This window comes from Chionomys nivalis, chromosome 1, assembly GCF_950005125.1.
Source record: "Chionomys nivalis chromosome 1, mChiNiv1.1, whole genome shotgun sequence".
Classification (NCBI taxonomy): domain Eukaryota; kingdom Metazoa; phylum Chordata; class Mammalia; order Rodentia; family Cricetidae; genus Chionomys; species Chionomys nivalis.
The window spans coordinates 139,646,307-139,664,174 of NC_080086.1; positions in this window are offsets into that span (position 1 = coordinate 139,646,307).

The following is a 17,868-nucleotide window of genomic DNA, read 5'->3' on the forward strand; positions in this document are numbered from 1 at the left end:
CACAATCCCTTTAGCAGAGGTGGCTTATATGATGTTTATTTTTATAAGATAATTGGTAATCATTTTATAAGGAGATTAGTGATTTTCCACCCAAAAGGGTAGAACTTAAGTTCCAACTGATGGGAATGCCTTTGGCTAAAGAAGCCAGAACTCCAGTCAGTTTTTACAGTTACTGTCATATGTTTATTTGAGCACCAGTCTAGAGGGCTGAAGACCAAAGGTTAAATGAAAATCTTAAACAATAGACAATTTTACAAATGGGTTTAAGTATTTGTCCACTAAAAAAGTTTCTTAGTTACTGTATAATTTAGCAAGAATGCCCCAAGTAAGAATAATTCTTCTTAAGGGAATGTTTCTACTGCTAAGGCAGTGTGTGTCTGGCAAGTGAAGATTTTAGCCCACAGTGAAAACATAAACTTAGCGTTTGGATAAAAATCTAATCAGAGGGGGGCTGGAGAGATGGCTCAGAGGTTAAGAGCATTGCCTGCTCTTCCAAAGGTCCTGAGTTCAATTCCCAGCAACCACATGGTGGCTCACAACCATCTGTAATGGGGTCTGGTGCCTTCTCTGGCCTGCAGGCATACACACAGACAGAATATTGTGTACATAATAAATAAATAAATATTAAAAAAAAAAAAAAAAAAATCTAATCAGAGTTTTTTATGACTCATTCAGTAAGAGGATGTTCTCTAATCATATAGGGTTGTCAAATGAAATTTTATTAATAGCATTCCATCCAACATAGTCTTCCTGGAGTTGGTAGAGCCAGAGAGCAATTCATGTGTATTCTACACTGAAGAACCCCAAAACTTTCACAAACCTCTAAGTAGCTGTGCAGGAAGTACATGACTTGGAAATTTTGTGACTTGGATTTATGAATTGTGTGAAAGCTGGCATTGAAGCTACTGCCTCATTGAGGCCTTCTCAGACCATATGATTTGTTTGACCTCTTTTCATTGACTGTGGTACTCCATGCACACGGGATAACAGTAGCTATGAAGCAGAATGCAAACAACATTTTCCCTAAAGGGCGTTATTTGCGATCTGGTTAGCATTCACTGTCTCATATTTCAAGTTATGTGACTCAACTAGTAGTAATTAAACTGCTCCATATATTTTGTTATTTAATCACTATTGTTTTCAGGACTCGAAAAGTAAAATTAAATTCCTCCAACACTTGCAAAGAAATGAAAAATAAAAAATAAAATTCTTTTTCTCTAAGCTGGTTTTTTTGGAAGTGTTTGATTCTCCCCTTCTCTCTTTCTCCCCTTCTCCCCTTCTCCCCTTCTCACAATGATCCACTTACCTCTGCCTTCAGAGTGCTGGGATTAAAGGCCTGCACCACCACCGCTCGACTCTCTGTAACCTTCAGAGCCTCTCCTGGAACTAGCTCTTGTAGACCAGGCTGGCCTCGAACTCACAGAGATCTGCCTGCTTCTGCCTTCCGAGTGCTGGGATTAAAGGCATGCATCACTACCACTTGGCTTCTAATTGTTCTTAATAAGAATAAACTGAAGTCAGTTATCAGGAGTGAAAGCTGAAGAATCACAGAAACAGAGTGGCCAACCACTAGAGAGACCTTTTACCTCTACCAGTGCTCAGACCAAAGGGGCCATCCTGTCCTCAGACTGCTTCCTCAGACTGCATTTGAGCTCCCGTCTCCTCACACCTCATAGTCCTCTCTCCACCCAGTCATACCCCTTCCTGTCTCCACCTCCCTAGTGCTGGGATTAGAGGTGTGAGTCACCACCACCCGGACTCTAGTGGTTTAGCTCCGCCAGCTGATCTTCGGGCAAGCTTTATTTGTTAAAACACAAGCAAAATATCACTACACTGGAGCTCCCTGGGCTGGTGGGGCAGAGGGATGTTCGTCTATTCCCGTGGAACTGAGGCATTGGGTCCGTTGACATGGTGGTGCCTATGACTACAGTACACATCCACTCAAGGCTTTATCTGTTCTTTACACAGGCAGGGCTCCCTCAGTTCCCCCTTCCTAAAACCAAAAACAAGAACAGAACACTATTAGAACTGGTAAATTATTTCAGTAAGGTTACAGAATACAAAATAAATATATAAAAACAGTAGTTTATATCACAATTTCTTAAACATTTTCCACTTGCGACTTCATTTGGACCATGACATTTTTATGCAACTCTGGGCCCATAGAGATAGAAAAACACAAGAGCGGGCAAGATGGCTCAGCAGGTGCGAGCATTTCCTCTTCCAGGGGACCCATGCCAGAAGACTCACAACCGCCTGGGACAAGGGATCCAACACCCTCTTCTGGCCTCCGAGGACACTGGCCCATGTGTAGTGCACACCCAGATACACATGTTCACTGTGTGACAATGATCCCCAGAGGCTCAGTCATCAGTTGATGTACTGGGAAAGATTAGGGGTGTGGCCTCCTTGGAGAAGGTGTGTCACTCTGGTCTTGGAGGTTTTTGAAAGCCCACACTATGCCTGGTCTGTCCCTGTCTACTGCTTGTGGAGTAGGAAGGAGATCTCAGCTACTGCTCCAACACCCTGACTGCCTGCACGCTGTCATGCTCACCACCATGTTAAATACTTTCTTTCCTTCTTTCTCAGCACTACCTGTGAGGTGGCTGCCATCTCTTTTGCATCATTATGGCTGCCCTCGGGCCTCTGATGAAGTCCAAGGTCCTCAAAAACAGGACCAAGAAGTTCACCCAGCACCAGTCAGACGGATATGTCAAAATTAAGCGAAACTGGCTAAAACCTAGAGGTGTCGAGCAGTATACAGAGAAGATTCAAGAGCCAGATCCTAATGTCCAGCATTGGTTATGGGAACAGCAAGAGAACCAAGCACATCTGCCTAGCGGAGTCAGGAATTTGCTGGTTCACAATGTCAAGGAGCTGAAAGGATTTCTGATGTCCAGCAAATCTTACTATGCTGAGACTGCTCACAACGTTTCCTCCAAGGAACATGGTAGAAAGAGCAACACAGCTGGCCACCAGAGCCACCAACCCCAATGCCACCAGAGTCACCAACCCCAACGCCACCAGAGCCACCAACCCAATGCCACCAGAGTCACCAACCCCAATGCCACCAGAGCCACCAACCCCAATGCCACCAGAGTCACCAACCCCAATGCCACCAGAGCCACCAACCCCAATGCCACCAGAGTCACCAACCCCAACGCCACCAGAGTCACCAACCCCAACACCACCAGAACCACCAACCCCAATGCCACCAGAGTCACCAACCCCAATGCTACAGAGTCACCAACCCCAACACCACCAGAGTCACCAACCCCAACGCCACCAGAACCACCAACCCCAATGCCACCAGAGCCACCAACCCCAAAGCCACCAGACCCACCAACCCCTACACCGGGCTACCATAGCTTGCACGCATGTTTTAATCCATGTTTAAATAAAACCACAAAAACTGCTGAAAAACAACCACCACAACAAAAATTCTTTCTTTTGTAAGAGTTGCCTTGGTCTTGGCACCTGTTCACAGCAATAAAACACCTGACTGAAACACTAAAATAAGAATGGCCTAAAATAGAAATAAATAGGTATACAAATCCAACAGTTGCTGACAATAGTCATAAATTTATTTGAAAGGAAATCTTTGGCATGCATATAAGTTTGCCATCTATTAAACAGGACAGCAAATTAGGAGAGCAGAAATCATAAATGCGGCTATGAAATGATTTAACACCTAAACGAGGACCTTCCAACCTTGTCAGACAGGGTTTTCCCTTGTCAAATGCTAACTGTAGGATACAGTCTAATTTTCTGTGCTGATAAAGAAGCATGAATAAATCAAACATTTTATCAGTTCAGAATCCTGTAGAAATGTCAGCTGCTTACTTCATCCACAAGGAGAACGGCAGACAGCTCAGCTCAGCTCAGCTAGCATCGACAGCTGTCTCTCTCATTCTTGCAGCCCTTGGACATCCTGGAGGGAAAGTCACTGCAATGCGCAGGAGAGGGCGTAGCCAAGGGTCATGGAAAAGGAACCATGGGGCAGGATGACGGCTCTTAGAAAATTCCAGAATGTCTGCAACCATGCTGGAATTGCTGCTGAGCCATCTTCCTCAGATGAACCAAAGGGCCTGTCTTAATCCATTGGAGCCACTGTAACAGAATAGCTGTGTCTGGATAATTCACAAGTGACAGATATGTGTTCTCATGATCTAGAGGCTTGAGAGTCTAAAATCAATGAAGTCAGTGCCTAATGAGGATGTGCTCCTCACAGAGGTGCCTCTGATGTTCTCTGGCTCCATTCACGCAAATTCTTCTGCCCAGGCCCCATCAATCAACTCTTAAAGTCCTCCCCTATTAATATGAATGAAGGGAGATGGGTTTCAGGGGATGAATTTGGGTGAGACATCAAAAGTGATATCTAAGCATATAAAGTTGTCGAAATTGCACAAACCTCAAGTCTGGTTTTGGTTATAGGTTGTGGACATTGATCGTGTAAGCTGTTAATACTGGGAAAAGCTGGGGGTGGGCGTTATACAGAAATCAACTGTACTAGTTGGCAATTTCTGTGTCTCTAAAATCAATTGCAAGCATAAGGTTGGGGCTGGAAAGAGGTCTTGGTGGTTTAGACTTCTTGTTACTCTTGCAGAGGACGTGGGTTCAATTCCGGGCATCCATATGATAACTCACAACCATCTATAACACTAGTTCTAGGGGATCAGATGACCTTTTCTGACCTCTTCAGGCACCAGGCACACATGTAGTACATACACAGAAGATAAAGAAAGGAAATGTAAAATCAAATTTAAAACTATAGTGAAATGTTGTGTTCAAGGTAAGGAAGGACACTTTTACATTCTGCATTGGTGTGACACACTTGTACTCCATGTTCTAAGTGGAATATGTACATGTTACTAGTAGCCTAACACAGCTACACTCTTAGAGTATTTTTTTTGTTCTGAGTTATGTCCCTTCCCATGCCCCTGGAGGAAATGGTACAAGTGTACTGACTGGTTTTGTGTGTCAACTTGACACAAGCTAGGGTCATCAGAGGAAGGAGCCTCAGTGAGTTCCAGCAGTCAGGTATTTTCTCATTTAATGATTAATTGAGGAGGGCCCAGCACATTGTATTTGGTGCCATGCCCAGGCACTGGTCCTGGGTTCTATAAGAAGATGGGTTGACTGGGCCGTGTTGGCTCACACCTTTAATCCCAGCCTGGTCTACAAGAGCTAGGTCCAGGACAGCTAGGACTGTTACACAGGGAAACCCTGTTTCAAAAAATCAAAAAAAAAAAAGAAGAAGGAGGAGGAGGAGGAGAAGGAGGAGAAGAAGGAGAAGGAGGGAGAAGGGAGAAGGAGAAGAGAAGGAGGAGGAAGAGAAGGAGGAGAAGGAGAAGGAGAAGGAGAAGGAGAAGGAGAAGGAGAAGGAGAAGGAGAAGGAGAAGAAGAAGAAGAAGAAGAAGAAGAAGAAGAAGAAGAAGAAGAAGAAGAAGAAGAAGGAAGAAGAAGAAGAAGAAGAAGAAGAAGAAGAAGAAGAAGAAGAAGAAGAAGAAGAAGAAGAAGAAGAAGAAGAAGAACAACAACAACAACAACAACAACAACAAGGAGAAGGAGGAGGAGGAGGACCGAGCAAGCCATGAGGAGCAAGCCAATAAGCAGCACTCCTCCATGGCCTCTGATTCAGCTCCTGCCTTCAGGATCCTGCCCTGCCTGAGTTACTGTCCTGACTTCCTTCAGTGATGAACAGCAATGCTGAAGTGTAAGCTGAATAAGCCCTTTCCCTCACAACTTGCTTTTGGGCCATGGTATTTGGTTGCAGCAATAGAAACCCTAGCCAAGGCAACAAGATTGACAGTAACAGAAACTAACCCGAACACCCACAGAACCAGGGAAGAGCAAAAGGCTGGCAGGGAAAGGAACACAAAAGCCACAAATCTCAGGAATATGGCTGACAACCCTGACCAGAGGGGCAGGACAGAGCTCAGGAATGATAGATTGCTTTTGTTTTCTAACCCTTTCTTGTTTCCCCCCACATAATCTGCTGACTGGGATGAGATGTAAAACATCTCCAGGATACTGCCCGCTATATTCTCAGATCACAGGCTTTCTGAGTGAAGCTCAATTTTAATATTATTTTTCAAGTGTGGAACACCAGTCACGAGATCTGACACCGGCAAAGCTCGAGTTCATGAAACAGCAAGGAAAGAGCTGAACCGACCGCTACAGGCTGCTCTCTTCTTCCCAGGGAGACGTAAACCTCAACCAGCCCCCTCTTCCTCAGCCATTTTGTTCAAGCACCTTCCTGCAAACTGTGATTTCCTTCACACAGGAAAGCTTTCAGGAGCTGGTGATATGGTTCAGTCGGTAGTGTTGGCCTGGCATGACCCGACTTTAACCCAGCACTTAGGGGGAGGAAACTGGAAGATCTGAAGACCAGAGTCAGCCTCAGCTACAGTAGGAAGTTTGAAGCCAGGCTGAGGTATGTAAGATCTGTCTAGAGAGAAAGGGAAAGGCAGGGAGGGAGGGAGGGAGGGAGGGAGGGAGGGAGGGAGGGAGGGAGGGAGGGAAGGAGGGAGGGAGAAGAAGGAAGGAAGACAATTACCAGACATACTCACCAATCTTGAAGAAGAAAAAGATGCTCTCTCTGCATTTAACCAACCATGGATTGAAGATATTTGAGGTAAAAATCTGTTTTCATTAAATATTTATGGACTTTGGTGTGTCATTATTCCTTGAGCAATACAGAGTAATGATTATTTACACAGCATTGATCAGTATTCTAGTTATCTGTGTTGTTTAAGTAGCAAGGGACTGAATGAGTTACATGAAAATAAAATGGTATTTTATAAGAGACTTGGCCATCCACAGCTGTGGGTGTCTGTAGGGATCCTGAAACCATTCCCCTGTGAATCCCACGAGATAGCTAATACAGGAAATACAAAGCCCTGTGTAACTTGAAATCCTGACTGTTTGACTTAGAAGATGCCAAGTCTTACATTCCTGGCACTGTGGGTGAAGAGTTTCCTGTGTGCCAGGTCACTAACACAAGATGCATTAGCCCACAGCGTTAGGAACTACAGATTTCTTGGAACCAGGGGATGATAGACACCTCTCTCCACCCTGCTTGACCTTAGAAGCCTCTCCAAATGCTTCGGGGGGGCCTACCTCTCTCCAGTTAGTGTGCATAAAAACCACCTGGTAAGAAGTTAGGCTCTCAGGCCACACTCACCGAAGTTCTGGAAGGAGTAAGATGTTTCCCTTGACAAGGACTCTGATATTAGTGACCTGGCTGAGACCACACGGTGAAAAGCCCTGATGGAGGGGACTCGCTTGAATATGGAAGATACAGAGCATAGTTCATCATACACTCTATGTCATTTGACAGATATGAAAATTGGCCAGGGAGATGACTCAGTCGGCAAGATACTTGGGGAATCATGAAGATCCAATTTCAATCCCCACCACCCACGTAAAATAAACAAAACAAAACAGAAATGGTGGCAGATACTTGTAATCCCAATACTGGGGAGGTGGAGACATTCCTGGGGTTTGCTGGTCAGATGGCCTAGCTTAATCGGGAAACATCAGGTCCCAGAAAGAGACATGATCTCAAGAAACAAGGTAGAAGTCTCCTCAGGAATGTCACCTGAGACTGACCTCTGATGTGACACATGGACACACATGCGCGTGCACACATGCATGCACACATGCTCATGAACATATACACACACAAAGATATAACACTCAAAGGCTTTTGACACAAACATTGAATCCCTGGACATGAAAGAGTAAAAAAGGACCCACATCTTGCATTTCAATTTCCCATTAGCGGCTAATCACGAAGAATGAACTTTAGCATGGCATGGTTATCTTCACTTGTAAGATACAGCACTGATGGCGGTCTTAGACTGCTTAACAGAAGGGATGTGTTCTGAGCAATACATCGCTAGGTGGTTTTGTCACCATGTAAGCATCCCAGAACATGCTTACGTAAACCATTTTCAAAGTCGCCAGTCAATACACTGCACAACCTCCATGTCACAAGTGGCCCATCCATAATCAAAGCGCTGTTGTGCAGTGTGTGGCTGCGTTTCAATGTCTGATTGGGACAGAAGGAAACAGAGTCCCTGGGTGCCTTCCCCTGAGTGCTGAGCTCTGTTGGCTTGCAGAAGGTAGATGAGAAGTGAGTCGTCACCCACCGGCTGGGTTTCCATGGATGGCGATTGCGCAGCAAAACTTGATCGCGGTCTGCATTTTAAAGTGTGCCCTAGTGCTCTTCAGCAGCTTTGCTTTTTACTCCCCTGACTCAGTTCATATTTACCCTTTCTGAGCTTCATTCCTATGAGCATCCAATTCACTTCCTAACTTGGCTGTTGGTCAACCTTTCCAGCAGAACACTTTCACCTCAGCAGGATTCTGGGCTCCGAGCAAAAATCGAAGTCTCCTCCTACAGAGCTTCATGGAGAGCAATGGGACAGAAATAGCTGTTGTGTGAATCTATGACTATATCAATGCAGATGTGCAGCCAGCCACAGCGCCTTCACTGGGTCAGTTGCCTCTCTGGGGAAGAGGCATATGGTACAGGAATACTGCACTTAGGTTCAGAAGAACAGCGTGTAACCTGTTAACCAGCATCAGCCAATGAAAATACAGCGCAACTTACAAACGCCAGCTAACAGCCTGGCTGCGCAGATTTAGTAACTCCAGTTTTACAAGTAAGAAAGAACGGGTGAAATTAATTTTAAAATGACATTTTATCTAACTCGATGTATCTAGGATATTATTTCTTCACATAACATTTATACACTCAAAGACTTAAATTTTTAAGTTTTTATTTACTTACTATTTTTTTTTTTTTTTTTTTTTTTGGTTTTTCGAGACAGGGTTTCTCTGTGGTTTTGGAGCCTGTCCTGGAACTAGCTCTTGTAGACCAGGCTGGTCTCGAACTCACAGAGATCCGCCTGCCTCTGCCTCCCAAGTGCTGGGATTAAAGGCGTGCGCCACCACCGCCCGGCCTTTACTTACTATTTTAAAGAGAAGGTTTCTTGAGACAGGGTTTCTCTGTAGCTTTGGATCCACCCGCCTCTGCCTCTGGAGTGCTGGAATTAAGGGCATGCATCACCATCATCCAGTTTAAAAGAGGTTCTTACAATATAGCTCTGGCTGGCCTAGAACTGGTTTAGACCAGGCTGGCCTCCAATTCACAAAGATCCAGCTGCCTCCACCCTCTAAGTGCTAGGATTAAAAGTCTGAGTTGCCACACCGGGCTGTTATGATTTTTAATTGTGTGTGTGTGTGTGTGTGTGTGTGTGTGTGTGTATCTGGGGGGTTATGGTTGTGGATCTGAGTGCAGTGCCAGAGGAGGCCAGAAGAGGGCACTGAGTCCCCGGTGTTTGAGTTCCAGGGATCTGTGTGCCTCTTGGGGCCAGTGTGGGCAATCAGACTCCAGTCCTCAGCAGAAGCAGTACCTGCTCTTAACCACAGGGCCATCTCTCCAGCTCCCCAGTGACGCTGTTTGCATTGTACTAGGGACTAAGCTCAGTGCCTTGGGTGTGAAAGCACATGCCCTACCACTGAGTTACACCCCGGAGTCTGATAAAATGAGACATTTTACCTTCTCTCCTCATAACGGCTTTTTTAGCCTGACATGGGGTTCACACTGACGCTACCTCCTTAGTTTGGATTGCCCCAGCCCAGTTGCTCACGAGCTGCATGTGGAGTGGTTCTGGAGTTGTGTCAGCCACAAACAAAGCCTAATTTCCTTGTCTGCGGCTGTGGGATAACGCCCACCTCAGGTTTCATAAGGATAAAATGAACAGTGTGGAGGTGGGTGGTGGCTTCTGCCTTGGAGGTTTATTATCGCTGTGCATTCAGGAAAGGTTGTCTGGGGACTCTGCTCTCTCGCGTCGGGCTCCTGTGGCATCGTCTACGTTAGGAGAAGCAAAGGAAGTCATTTAGTTACACCAAAGTGTCTGTGGGAATGGAAAGCTCTCATCCTCCCAAGTGTGTGCCGAGGGTGGGAAGGAAGGAACATTGACTAAGCTCATTTGGTTGAAGAGACTTTTGCTAGCCTGAATTGGATGTATGTTGTTTCAGTCATGGGATGGCTAACTTGGTGGTAGTGGGGTGGATGTTGACATGATCAAGCGATGTGTAAAGGTAGAGTGTTCTTCACTTCTGGGCATGTCCGTGAGCATGTTTTCAGAGAGAGAGAGCCAACTGAGTGGAAAAGAACTGCTCCCTGTGTGGGCAGGGCTGGCCCCGGGAAGAAGTTAGCCATCTTCTGCTGAATTAGCCGTTTGCTGCTGCTGCTCTCCTCTTCGGTCTCCAGGTTGCTTTGTCTTTAGGCTCTGGGATCCCCACCAGTGCCCATTGATGCTTTAGTTCTTTGGCGTCTGCGTGGGGGCTTCATTGTTGCCTCGTTGGCTGAGGCTTCCTGCTTAGGCTGAATCGCCCGACTAGCTCGTAGAGCGGGACTTTTCACATCTGTGGTCTTGCAAGCCATTCCATTAAGTCCAAACACCTATGTCAGTATATACATAAACATGTATGTGAGTATATTCACACATCACTCCTAGGTTCAGACTGTCACAAAGAAGCCCACAGGAGATGTCGTAAGCACAGGGTCTCATGTCTCAGGTTGGTCTCATATTCCTTGTCCTTCTGTGTCCGCCTCCAGAAGGCCAAGATTACAGATGTGTACTGCCACGGCCAGTGCCCAGCATTCAAATTTGCCTGAGGTTTGACCCATTTTTAGGTGTGTCAAAGTTCTAGAAGATTTTTTTAAATGTCAATTTCTGTGCGGCTGTGGATTCAGACTTAGGGTTTCAGTCTATGAATAGCCACAGGGTCATAGGGTGATAGAGAAGGGTCATCACTAAGGAAAACTGCTAGGAGTCCCAAGTCTTAGCTGGGCTTTAGCTAAGGCACAAGCCTCTCTGATTGTCCCTTTCTAGGTCTTTCTTTACTTCTTCTCTGGGGACGCAAAATTAAACTCCTCTCACTTTGGCTCTTTATGAGCTTGGTTTTGGGTTTATTCATTTGCTTTGAGGCAGTCTTTCCATGTAGCTCAGGCTGCCCTGGAGCTCCCGATTCTGCCTCTGCCGTCTGATGGCTGGGATTACAGGTGTGGCCCACGCACTACTATTAAACTCATTCGTAGGAGCTTTCCAGTTGCTGCCTGCCCCCTTAGTCTGTACAAAGTGCAGATGCTCTCTGCCCCCGCTTGCCCCAGCACCTCAAAAGGCAGGGGAAAGGTGGAACGGATGAATCACACTGGCCTCTTCAAACTGGGAAATTCAGGTTGGGCCCAGGGCCACTCTGGAAGGAAGAACCACACACAGACCTTCCTCTTCTGGTTTCCATAGCAGCCCCCAGCCCACTGGACGGTGCTGCCCACACTGGGGCAGTTCTCTATGTCCACGGCACGTCATCTCACCCCCAGCCACCCATAGCACAGGTGTATACTGCCTTCCTTGAGCTTGCAGGCTGCTGGCGTTGCATGATCATCCCCTCTTGAGTTCTCTCTGTTAAAGGCTGTGTTGACTAGAAACCATTTATCATAAAATTCGCCTCCATGATGTTTCTTTATCATATTTAGGGGGTCCCAGATTTTTATACCTCTTTCCCTGTACTTTGTCAGTGAGGACACTTTGTGGAATCAAACTGAAGTATGTAGGTTTCTAAGAGGCTGACTATGACCTGAGCTCCGTAAAGAGCGTGGAGACTTTTAATCGCCCTTTCACCAGTGAGAGGATCTGGCCCAGAGATCTGAAGGAGCTTGTTCGTTATATTAACTCTGTTTACTTGAACATGATCATAGAAGCAGTGGTTTTCTTCCACCCAGTATGCCTGCCTTTGAAGAAATAATCTCTCTCTTCACTCTGCATGATGACTCTAGATGGCCCTGAGTTGAAGTACCAGATCTGCAAGTGACCTGGGGGCTGGGGTGAGTGGGAGACCTGCTGAGAGGAACACACACGAGGTGCATCCCATCACTGGACAGACCCTGACAGAGACTGGCTGATTGGATGCTTCTTTCTAGTGTTCATTTCTTATTTACCTTCCTAGTTGCAGTCTCTGTCTGCAGGGATATTTCTGGGAGTTTAGGACACGGAGTCGTTTGATTTAGAAATTTGGTTCTTTTAAATAGAAAACGAGGTAGGAAGCCAAGCATGGTGCACACCTTTATTCCCAGCACTCAGGAAGCAGAGGCAGGTGGATCTCTGTGAGTTCAGGGCCAGCCTGGTCTACATAGACAGCTACATAGTGAAACCCTGTCTTGAAAATTAATAAATAAAAAAAACTAATTAAATAAATAAATAGAGAGAAGAGATAGCTTGGTTGTAACAGCCAAGTCTTACTATATTAATATCTCAGCATAAATCATACTTCAAAATGAGTCTGATTATGCAATCCCCAAACATGCCACTTTAGCAAAGACAACTGAGACTCAACAGACCCATCAGTTTGACTTTTCCTTTGAGATGGTATTCAACAGTAACTTCATCTCTGTCTGCTGAGCCATCTCTCTAGCCTACTAACCACCATTTTAAACACTTCCAAACATCTGTCACTTCCAAAGGACTCCAAATCCATCTAGCAATTTTCCTCCAGTTCCACCGCCTCCTCTAAGCCCTGGCAGCCACCAGTCCATCCAAAGTCTGTGTCAGTTTACCATTGTGGAAATCGCCCATGAGTAGAACCACACACCACATGGCATGCTGTGTCTTTCACTTAGCCTAATGTTCATTTTGCTATAACAGGTATCAGAACTTCTTTAGTCTGCGTGGACAGATTAATGTTCACAAACACCACACACACATACACCACAGACACAAACACTGCACAAACACCACACACACGTACCACACACACACACATGCACCACACATAAACACACATACCACACATGCAAATGCACACACCACACATGCAAACATACACACACACCACACATACCACACACCACATACACACACACAAACACTACATATCACACACACACAGATACCACACACACAAACACCACACACAATACACCATACACACACATGCACACACACCACACATAAACACACATACCACACGTGCAAATGCACATACCACACATACAAACATACACACACACCACACATACCACACACCACATACACACTCATACACAAACACTACACACCACACACACAGATACCACACACACAAACACACACACAAACACCACATACCACACACATACACAGATACCATACCCACACACACATACACACACACCACACATACCAACACACACACATACACACACCACACATACAAACACACACACATACACGCACTACACATACACACACCACACATACAAACACACACACATACACACACCACACATACAAACACACATACACACACCACACATACAAACACACACACACCACACAAATACACACACATACACACACCACACATACAAACACAACACATACACACACCACACAAACACACACATACATACACACACCACACATACAAACACACACACATACACACACCACACATACAAACACACACACATACATACATACACACCATACATACACACACCATACATACAAACACATACACACACCACACACACATACACACACACCACACATACACACACACCACACATACAAACACACACACATACACCACACATACACACACACACCACACACACATACACACACACAAACACCACATACCACACACACACACAGATACCACATTCTTATTCAAACCACCACAGGAATTTTACTAACTAGTAAGTTTCCTTAAGGCTTTCCTGTACATTATTAGTTTTGGTTGATCTACCCAGCATACCCTCCTCCCTTTCATTCTCCTATCCCCAATCCTGCTCATTCTTTTAACCCCCAGTGTGCCCTCCTCTTCCTTCATTTCTTGTGTATTCTACTTTTGTTTAAGCTGATGTTTAAATTATATTATGAGATAAACATCTTCTGTGTGGCTTTTCATACACTCTTCCTTTGGGTTAGCCCTCCCTTCCATCCCATAGTTTCCCTTTCCTGCGTAAACTCAATTCTTAAATGTCTCTACTTTTATTTTACCTATATCATACAATATGCCCCAGCATGTCCTCCAAAGCCCCTCTCTAGCTTCCTGAATTCCACTGTGATCCAGGTTAAACTCATAAAATGATGATTTGAAGTGAGGATCCACATATGTGCTGGTTAGTTTTTGCCAGCTTTATGTAAACAGAGTCACCTAGAAAGAGGAAGCTACAGTTCAGGAATTACCTCGATGAGACTGCGCAGTGGGCATGTCTGTGGGGGAGTTTTCTTGGCTAATGATCAATATGGAGTCTACTTTTGGGTGGGGTGGGTCCCTGGGAAGTAGGTTCTAGAATGTATTGGAAAGCAGGGTGAACAAGTCAGTGAGCAGTGTTCCTTAATGGTTCCTACCTCTGCTCTGTAACACGAACAGGGGCCTGCTTGTTGGGGTTTCTGTTTCACCCTGTACCCCACAACTGTTTAGCCCCCAAAGAAAATCACACAGAGATCTCAATAAGTTATAAAGCTGATTGGCCCATTAGTCAGGCTACTTATTAGCTCTTGTAGCTTATATTAACCCATTGTTCTGATCTATTTTTGCTATAAGGCCTGGTACCTTTTTCAGCTGGCAGGTCACATGCTGCTGCTTCAGTGGTCTGGGCAGGAGTGTGGTAGTGGGAGGAATCAACTTCCTCCTTCCCAGAATTCTCCTGTTCTCCTTTTATCATTTCTACTTCCTGTCTGGTTTTTTCTGCCTATACTTGCTGCCCGGCCAATCAGCATTTATTTAAAACATGATTGACAGAATACAGACAATTCTCCCGCACCATGCTCTATTGGAGTTTCTGTCGTGACTTCTCTCAATGGTTGACTGTAATTGAGAGACATGTAAGACAATAAAACCCCTTCCTCCAGAAGTCACTTTTTGTCATGGTGTTTATCACTGTACTAGAAAACAATCTATGACAGCCCGTATGAGAAGACAGATGTACAGTGTTTGTCTTCCTGGACCTGAGTGACCTCACGCAGTACTTTTTCCAATTCCATTCGTTTACCTGAAACTTTCATGCCTTTATTTTTCTCTATAGCTGAGTAATTTGTGGTAATACGTACCACATATTTCCTAGCCATTCTTTAGTTGATGGACAACGAAGTTGATTCTGCCTCCTAGGTATTGTAAATAGAGCAGCAATGAACATGGATGCACAAGAACAACAATCAGAAGACAACTTGCCTGTTCTCCCCTTCCATTATGTGGGTCCCAGAAATAAAATTCAGGTCATCGGGCTTGGCAGCAAATTCCTTTACCCACTGAGCCATCTCCCTGACTCTGCCTTTTAGTTTGGATGAGCAGGATCCTACTTTATCGTCTAGGTTGGGATTCTGTGAGATCAAGTGATTTTCCAGTTTCAGCTTTCACATAAGTGGGACAATGGTGTGTTGTTATGTTATCTGTTGTATTCAGGTTCTCTAGAGGAACAGAACTAAGTAAAAGTGTGTGTGTGTGTGTGTGTGTGTGTGTGTGTGTGTGTGTAGAATTAAACCCATGGCTTTTGGCATGCCAGGCAAGGACTCCACCACTGACATCTCTAGTCCTTTGGTTTTTGTGACATAGTCTTGCTATGTAGCTCAGGCTAGCCTCAAACTCTCAATGCTTTCTCCTCAACCTTCTGAAAGCTGAGATTGTAGGCATGTCCATGCCCAGTCTAGTTTTCAAAATTTATTTATATATTAATTTTTAAATTAAGAGCATCGACAGCTCTTACAAAGGTCCTAGAGTTCAATTCCCAGCAACCACACAATGGCTCATTGCCATCTATAATGGGATCTGGTGCCCTCTTGTGGCATATAAGTGTATATGCAGCAGAATAAATAAATCTTTTCAAACTAAAAAGTAGGGTGGTGGTGGCACATGCTTTTAATCCCAGCACTTGGGAGGCAGAGGCAGGTGAATCTTTGTGAGTTCGAGGGCAGCCTGGTCTACAGTGTGAGTTCCAGGACAGGTTCCAGAGCTACACAAAGAAACCCTGTCTCAAAAAACCAAAACTAAAAAAAAAATAAATAAATAAGAATAAATTTTAAAGCATTAATAATCATAAAGGACTCTCTGCTGTCTTTTGTTTTTTTTTTTCAATTTGATACAAGCTAGGGCCATCTGGGAAGACAGAACTTTAATTGAGAAAATACATCCATCAGTTTGGCCTGTAGAAATCTGTGAGGCATTTTCTGTATCAATGATTGATGTGGGATGGTATAACCCACTCTAGGTGGTACTACCCCTGGAAATGTTTCTTGTACAACAATCTTCCTAATTCTGCGACCCTTTAATACTTCTCCTCATGCTGTGACCACCAAGAATATTATTATTTTCATTGCTACTTCATAACTGTAATTTTGTTTCTGTTATCTATTGTAGTGGAAATATCTGATATGCTGGATAGCTTATATGTAACCCCTGTGAAAGGGCCATTTAACCTCAAGGGGTTATGACCCACAGGCTGAGAACCACTGTCCAGTGACTTTGTCGCTTTGGGTGCTGAGATTGAATGCATGCCTTGGTATGTTCATCAAGCATTCTGCCACAACTGCTCACATCTCCCGAGTCTTGCTTCACACTTCTTTTCTGTGTGTTGACCGATGAATCGTGGGTGCCAGACCCTGGGCTTCGTGAGAAGTAAAACGATTAGCATAAAACATAAAGATTTACACAATCTAACTTAGGCTTCAGCTGTGGTCAGACAATGATCTGGGATTTAGATAGAGTATGGCTCACTTAACTATTTGAACAGGTTATGCAGCCCACCGTGACTGTGTTCCTTCTCGTTGGTTGGTGTTAGGGACTGATCTAGGGCCTCTTGTGTAAAATCCATACACTCTCCTGCTGCAATGCGCCTGCAGTCTGGCATCCCTTCTGGGATCTGAAACACATACCCTTTCAGATGCCTGACTCAGCTGGACTCTGGGGTCTTTACCAGAGTCCTTTACTGTTAAATAGTTTCCCTTCTTTAAAGAGAACTTTTCCTATTTTATATGTATGGTTGTTTGCCTGCCTGTATGTCTGTGTACCACGTGTTCAGTGCATATGGAGGAGGTCAGAAGATGATGTCAGATACTGTAGAGCTGGAGTTACAGAGGGTTGAGTTGCCACGCATATGTAATGTTCTGGAAGAGCATTCACTGCTCTTAACTGCTAGGCCATCTCTCCAGTCACTAAGCTTCCCTTAATCTCCACAGTGGATATTTTCACACCTTTACTCTTTGGAACACTGATTAAAGTAGTGTTTTCAGGAACTTAGTCATAAAATTTTTGACTGAGCTGGGTAGTATAGGAGAGTGTGTAAATTGCCTTTTTACTTTTTACTTTCTTCTCATTCTTTTCCTGCCCTACTTCCTTCCTTTCTCATTTTCTGATGTTGGAGTTTGAGTCCAGGGGCTCTTGAATGCCAGGCAAGTGATGTACACTGAGCTACACCAAGGTGGAGGGTATTTATATCACAGACAATTTAAAAATGAATCTTAGGGGAAAATAAAACTAGAATCTTGGCCAAAATAGCATTTGGCCTCTATCCTAGTTCCTAACAGAGTCCTTTGTTCCCCACTGAAGCTTTGTGAGCCAGGCCTCCACTATCTGATTTCTCTCAACATTTTACAATGTCCATTATGCTCTGTTTACCAAAGTTTCCCACATTCCTCCCACAAACCAGTTTCGAAGGCCTAAGAACCTTGTGATCATGTTTATCCATAGTAGTAGCCCCACTCCTGGTACCGATGTTCTGTCTTAGTCCCTCTTCCTGTTACTATGACAACATACCCCGGCAAATGCAATACTTAAGGAAAAAAGGGTTTGTTTTGGCTCAGAGAT